Here is a 7,729-nt window from a genome sequence, read left to right as displayed (position 1 = left end):
GTATATATGGATATTGTTTTATTGATAAAAAATAAATCACATTACACAAATTGGAATCAAAATAGAGGATAAAATCCTCAATAGGCTGCAACACATTTCAACCTATTTCCTCTAGTATCTGGAAACTTATGCTTTATTGCACCTTCAAATATACTTCTATTTTCTAGTTTCCGTCCTTTTATCATGACTTACCACTTCCATTGCCAAAAAAGCTCAAAAAATGGTCATAATAACCCCTTTTGTGACTTTTGATTAGTGATAGCCTTAAGATTTAAAGGCCATGGCAATAATCAAGGATGATAGCCATGACAAGTAAGAGTTTCTGACAATCCTATGAAGTCAAGATAACCAAATAAATATGAAAAAAATGAAATCTTCTATAGGACAATATGATACACCTACCATGAAAGTCCCTATAGAAATGACAATGTAGAGGTAATGATGACATAGAAGGGAAGTTATTTCTTACTCTCTAGCTTTGCAAAGACCAACCAAGATCTTCACTAGATCTGAACAATGTTTATGGTTTCTTGTAGAACATTACATGCAAGTTATTTTGTATGATACCAAAAGAGCATTAAAACATATTTGTGATAATAGGAAAAGAAGAAGACAACTTAGAAAAGAAGAGCACAAACCTATGAATGATGGGAGAAAATTCAGGTGGAAAATATACTTGATGATAATTATTGTCTATACATAGAAGTAGGAGGTTGGACAAGTTGGTTTGAGCTACCCTCCAAAATAAGCAAAAGGGTGACTAGTGAAGACCATGCATTTGAAGATAATTTAGATGTTGAAAAATTGAAGAAGGAAGATGATATAGAGTTTTTTCTTGAAAATTTTTTATTGAATTGTCTGATGGACCAATCAATTAGTGGAGTTGTACTAATTCTTGAATTTCATGAGGGAGCCTTGAAATAAGCATATAATTTTCAATAAAATCATGGAAAAAATGATCATTGGAGGTTACAAGGTAGGTTAGGAGGGTTCAAGGTAAAACATGAGATGATTTACATGGGACAGTGATGGAAGACATTGCAAACTATAAAATATTACACATATATTTATGTTGAAGCCTTAGCAAAAATCTTTAAAGAATCATACAAACCAAGTAATAATAGTAGTAAGAAAGTATGAGATAAAGTTAAGAAGACAAAGAGAAAGCTTCTAAAAGGTATGAAGAGGAGATTTCCATTAATATTTGTAGGTCATAGTGTCATCGGAGTAATTAACAGAGAAACCCAATTTGGATGAAAAACCCAATTAGATCTAAAAGTGCAAATAATTCCCCAAAAAAAATTAATCAGATCTAAAAATGCAAATAAAATACCAAGTGATGATTATCTTAAGTGTCTCCTATAACCTTGGCTAGGGATTTGAGAATGCATCCAACCTGATTGTTTACTCTAACCTGTTGGCAAATGCACACTCCAATGAGAAATTGTAGGTGATTGAAGGTATTGTCATTGATGGCAACCTTGCAATCATATGACACTGGCAAGACAAAGATACCAACACCGGCACTAACAGACTCTACACCGGCACACAAAACACTGGCAGCGAAATGGAAGAATACCGACACCCTGGCTGACAGGAATTTTATGTATTTATATTTTGTAATTAATTGTAAAATATTTTCTAAACCGACATGGCGGATTGTAATATGACTCATATATGTATGAGATCATTGTAGATCATTTTAGAGAGCAGAAGAGACATGAGATAGGATGTGAAATATACAGACCTAATATGCGAATTATTGGTTAAGGGTTTATGTTGTAGCAGAGCTTAAACCAATACTGAATCTGGTATAGCAGATGCTGATCTGAAGCAGTACAAGACATTGGATTAGTATAATCCATTTTTGTAATTCAGTGTGACTTCTTTTGTAATTGAGTAATGAGCTCTAGGCACTTGGCCTTCTTGCATGTGCAGGCCCCTATTGTAAGAGTAATATTCCCTTTTTGGCTAGTAAGCGAATATTGTGGGTCACAAATCCCACCGAGGTTTTTCCCACACCGGGTTTCCTCGTTAAAATATTGTGTTATGTTGTGCTTCTCATGTTGTTGTTATTATTCTTATTTACTGCATTATTTCTAGTTTATCGATACTCAGTTTTAATATGCTTTTCATGTTTTAAATCAAGTAATTTGATATACCGGTTAGATACTGATTCACCCCCCCCGTCTCAGTATCTTTTGGAATCCTAACAATTGGTATCAGAGCATGGTACTCTATTTTCAAAAGCCTAACAGCTTGAGGAAGATCTTGTTGTTGGCATTATGTGAACCGATATGTGGACATAATGACATTCTATGTTGTCATTGATGTCAATATGTTGAAGAGGTATGAACCGGCATATGTGAGAACTGGTATAACACTATGAACTGGAATTTGTGCCAAAGTGAAGTGGTGTGCTTGTTCAAGGTGAACCGGCATATGGTTATGGGAACCGGCACATGGAAGCATTGTATGACTACCGGTTGGTAGTCTCAACTTCAAGGTTTCTGGTTGAAGTGCATCAAGCCTGTATGGCTCAATCGGTGACATTGTGTGATGAGTTAGCATTGTAATGAAGAACAGATCATGTTGCCACGTCAGCCTTGTGTGCATGAAGGATCTTGCCTAAAGGAGATTGTTCCTATCTACCTTGGGAATGTGTCTGTAAACGGTGATAATGTGTGATGGGTTATCAGTCACCATGAAATCGGTGGAAAACAAATGATGGAGAATGTCTTGAGATTGGATCAAGACTATTGCATTCAATACAGTATGATCAACGGTCAAGATTGAACCGTTTGAATTCCTTAAACTAATAGGTCTAGGGTTTATGCTACCGACCTGTCTGTTGTCCTATAAGGTCGATGTTGTGATTCTTTCAGTTTTTGTTGGAAAAAGTTGTGTGAGTATCCAAGAAGGGATACGTGATTCTTTCCAGACCAGAGGAGAGACGTGATACCTGGAGAGTGTGAATGCAGAAGGTGAAGAGAAGCTTAAGCAGACATGCATTGGCATTGGGTGTTGTTACCAGATCATTGTAATACTTGTTGATCTCTAACCACCTCAATAGTTGGAAAATCCCCTAACAGGGTAGCCTTAACCGGCTTGTTGTAAATCCCTTAATAGGGTAACTCAAAGTTATTGAGATCTGGAAAGCTAGAGAGCTCTGGAAATCCTTTAGCTATTGAGTTCTTGAAATCCTCTAACAAGGTTTAACCCTTAACCAGGTGATCCCTAATAGGATCGGTTCCTAACAGAATCTATTGTATCTGTCTTTAACAGGACAAGGCTCCTAACAGAGCAGACTTCCAAAGAGTTCAACAACAAGCTTGTGGGTATTCATCCCCACCGTGGTTTTTCCCAGTTGGGTTTCCATGTGAAAAATATGTGTGTCATGTGTGATGCTTTTATCTTGTGATGCTTTGTTATTGCCTGTCAAGCATATGATGGTTCTGTGTTTTATGTCTGTCAATAAAACATGTTGAATTAGTTGTTGTGAAGATATGATGATAGATTACCTGTTCATGCATAAGGGTGAAATGGTAGTGTAGTTTTGAGTTGAGTGGAAAGCTAAGTGAGCAACCGGTTTATGATTGTTTTAGTTGTTCTGGGATTTTATCGGTTGCACTCTGTTTCAAACCGGTGTCACTGTTTGCCAGTCATTTGGAGTAATTGTCATTGAACCAGTTTAGGACAGTATTTTGTCTGTACTAATTCACCCCCCCCTCTCAGTACTGGTTTGGTACTATTTGCTCATCATTGAGTTATCAATTGGTATCAGAGCGTCCTCCAGGTCCTCTATGTTGTAAGCTTAACCGCTTGAGGTAAAGATCCCAGTCAAATGATGAAGAGGGAAGGTCCAAAGTTTAACAGGGAAAATTTTGGTATATGGAAAGATAGGATGAAGATATTCATCAAAAGCATGGGTGCTCAACACTGGAGTTATGTTGAGAATGTTTATGTTGTCCCTACCGGTACTCTCACCAATGACCAAAAGAGAGAGATACAAGAAAATGGGCAAGTCATGGAAGCCCTTATTAGTAGTCTATCTGACACTGAGTTTATTGATGTTTAGGACAAGGTAAATCCCAAAGAGGTATGGGATGCTCTTGAAAATATCTATGGTGGTGATGAACATGTAAAACAGGCTAAGGAAGAAAGCTTGAGAAAGAAGTTTGAAGATATTCGGATGGTTGAAGGTGAGACCATTCAGCAGTATGGAATAAGAATCAAAACTATTGTTGGAGATATCAAGAGTGCAGGTGGTAAAATAGAAGATTCCACTGTGGTAAGAAAAGTCCTGAGATCCCTATTGTCAGTCTATGCAATAAGGGTTGTTGCTATTCAGGAGCTGAGATCAATAAACAAGACTAAGGTATCCTTGGACTCCATCATAGCCAAGTTGACAGCCTATGAGCTAAATAATTTTGATGGCAGTGTTCAAAAGACTGAATCAGCTTTTAAAGCCGCTGCTATACCATCCAGAAAAGGAAAAGAAGCTAGCACTAGTGGTGAACCTAGACAGAGCAGAGAAATGGATGATGAGGAGATTCTGATGGCATTTGAAGCTCTCCTTGCCAGGAAGCTTCCTAAAGGAACCGGTAAATACAAAGGTAAGATACCTTTGAAATGCTTTTCTTGTAACTAGATAGGACATATTGCTATAAACTATCCTAATGGTGATAACAAGGACAAACCAGAAAGGTTCAGGAAATTCAAAGGAGAAAACCGGAGAAACTATTTTGTGGCAGTTAATGAAGGTGTCATAGATGAAGAATCAGAGGATGAAGAAAATGAAGATATTGTATTTGTTGCTGTCAAAGAAGATGTGTCAGACAAGAAGGCTCTTGTCTCCCGGTTTGATAATTCCAATGAGTGGATCATTGATAGTGGTTGTTCTCACCATATGACTAGTGACTGAAGCAAGTTTCTATCCCTGAAGGAGTATGATGGAGGTGTGGTTCGCTTTGGCAATGATGCACCATGCATGGTCAAAGGCAGAGGGTCCATCTCTCTAAATGGAAAGAGTAGTGTTGACAATGTATATTGGGTTGATGGTCTCAGACACAACCTTCTAAGTGTTGCCTAGTTGAATGACAGTGGCCTCACTCTAGAATTCAAGAATGGAGTTTGCAGAATCAAAGGAAAAGATGGTGAATTGGTGGCCACTGGCATGCAGACCAAAGGTAACCTATTTCATGTGAATGCAAATATAAGTACATGTCTTATGGCTAAGTTTGATGATAGCTGGATATGGCATAGGATATTCTGCCATGTAAACTTTGATAACATTGTGAAGGCTAGTAGGATCAAGGCAGATAGAGGGTTGTCGGTGCTAAGAAAACTGGATAATACCTTGTGCAGAGAGTGTCAACTGGGGAAAATGTCTTCCTCAACCTTTAAAGGTAAATCTTTCACTGCTGACAACTTGCTTGATCTTGTGCATACTGATTTGTGTGGTCCTATGAAAACTAGAAGTGTGTAGGGTGATAGGTACTTCATGATTCTCATTGATGACTGCTCAAGAATGATGTGGGTCACATTCTTGAAAGACAAGTCTAAAGCCTTTGCGAAGTTCCAAGCTTTTAGAGCATTAGTGGAGAAGGAAAGCGGTAAAAGGATCAAGTGTCTCAGAACTGATCAAGGAGGGGAATTCACTTTCGGTGAATTCAACAAGTATTGTGAATAATTTCGCATCAAGAGGCAACTATCTGCCCCCCAGACTCCATAGCAAAATGGCCTAGCAGAGAGGAATAACTAGACTGTGGTTGAAGCAGCTAGAACCATGTTGATTCAAGGAAAGGTAGCTCACACCTTTTGGAGAGAAGCGGTAAGCACTACAGTCTACACAATGAACCGAGTACTCATCAAGAAAGGTAAGGACAAAACTCCTTATGAGTACTAGACCGGTAAGACACCTATGGTTAGATACTTTAGAGTGTTTGGTAGAAAATGTTACATCAAGAGGAGTGAACACCAGAGAAAATTTGATGCAAAATGTGATGAGGGAATATTCCTAGGATATTCCACCAAGAGCAAAGCTCTCAAGTGTTTCAACAACAGGACTCGGAGAATTGTGGAAAGCATCAATGTAAGAGTTGATGAAACCTCTGAGAAAACTGAGGAAACCGGCAGTGAGCAAGCTGTAAATGAACCAGTTGCAACCTTCTAAGAACCGGTTGTCAATCAACCAAGTACCAGTAACAGTGTTCCTGAACCGATGAATGTTGATACTGATGAAGATGAGGATGTAGAGGAAAAGCAAGAAGAACCAGTTAAGAATATTCCTTGGTATGTCAAGTTGAATCATGATCCTAAGCAAATCATAGGAGATAAGGATGCAGGAATCCTTACAAGAAGAAGGATCAGAGAAAACTCATGTATGATCTCTGAATTTGAGCCTAAATCATTCAAAGAGGCTCATAAAGATGAAGACTGGATCAAGGCAATGGAAGAGGAACTTGACCAGATAGAGAAAAATGGTACATGGTCCTTGGTACCTAGACCGGAGCATAAAAATGTCATTGGCACCAAATGGGTGTTCAGAAACAAGCTAAATGAGGATGGCACAGTGATTAGGAACAAAGCTAGATTGGTGTGCAAAGGATATGCTCAAGAAGAAGGAGAAGACTATGGAGAAACCTTTTCTCCTGTAGCCAGATTGGAAGGAGTGTGTATGCTTCTTGCATATGCAGCTTTTAAAGGCTTCAAAGTATATCAAATGGATGTAAAATCTGCATTCCTAAATGGTGTACTTGAAGAGGAGGTGTATATTGAGCAACCAGATGGTTTTGCCCTATCTGAAGACAGTGACATGGTATGTAGGCTACATAAAGCCTTATATGGTCTAAAGCAAGCACCTAGGGCATGGTATGAGCACCTACATTCCCATCTTGTGAAGATTGGATTTGAGAGAACAAGTGAAGATAGCAATATCTACTTGAAGTCTGAAGGAGATCAGATCCTGATCTGTGAGGTATATGTTGATGACATTTTCTTTGGTGGAGATGACAAGATGAGTCATGAGTTTGCAGATGAGATGAAGAAAGAGTTTGAGATGTCACTCATAGGGGAGATTATGTTCTTCATTGGAGTGCAGATCCAGCAGATGAAAGATGGAATCTTTATCACTCAGTCCAAATATGTCAAAGAGGTGTTGAAGACCTTTGGCATGGAAGATAGAAAACCGGTTGGTACACCTATGGTGACCGGTTGCAAATTATCAAAAGAGGATGATTCTGCATTGGTTCATGAGAAGGAATATTGATCGATGATTAGTAAGTTGCATTATGTAGTGCATAGAAGACTAGATATTGCACATGCAGTTGGCATTACTGCAAGGTTCCAAAAAAGTCCAAGAGAATCCCACTTGGTTGCAGTCAAGTGGATTCTTAGGTATCTGAAGGGAACAGTTGACTATGGATTGTGGTACCCATACAGCAATGATTTCAACCTGAAAGTATTCATAGATGCTGATTGGGCAGGTAATGTGGATGATCGGAAAAGCACAACCAGTGGTGCATTCTTTCTCGGTGGCAGATTGGTCTCATGGATGAGTAAGAAGTAGAGTTGTATCTCTCATTCTACAGTGGAAGTGGAGTATGTTGGAGCTTTCATGAACTACACTCAGACAATCTGGATGAAGCATGTATTAGATGGCTTCAAAATCCCTGTATCTGAACCGGTAAGTATATTCTATGATAACACAAGTGCTATCAATATTTCA

Source organism: Cryptomeria japonica, chromosome 10, assembly GCF_030272615.1.
Source record: "Cryptomeria japonica chromosome 10, Sugi_1.0, whole genome shotgun sequence".
NCBI classification, from domain to species: Eukaryota; Viridiplantae; Streptophyta; class Pinopsida; order Cupressales; family Cupressaceae; genus Cryptomeria; species Cryptomeria japonica.
Note: the sequence above shows the minus strand (reverse complement) of the source record.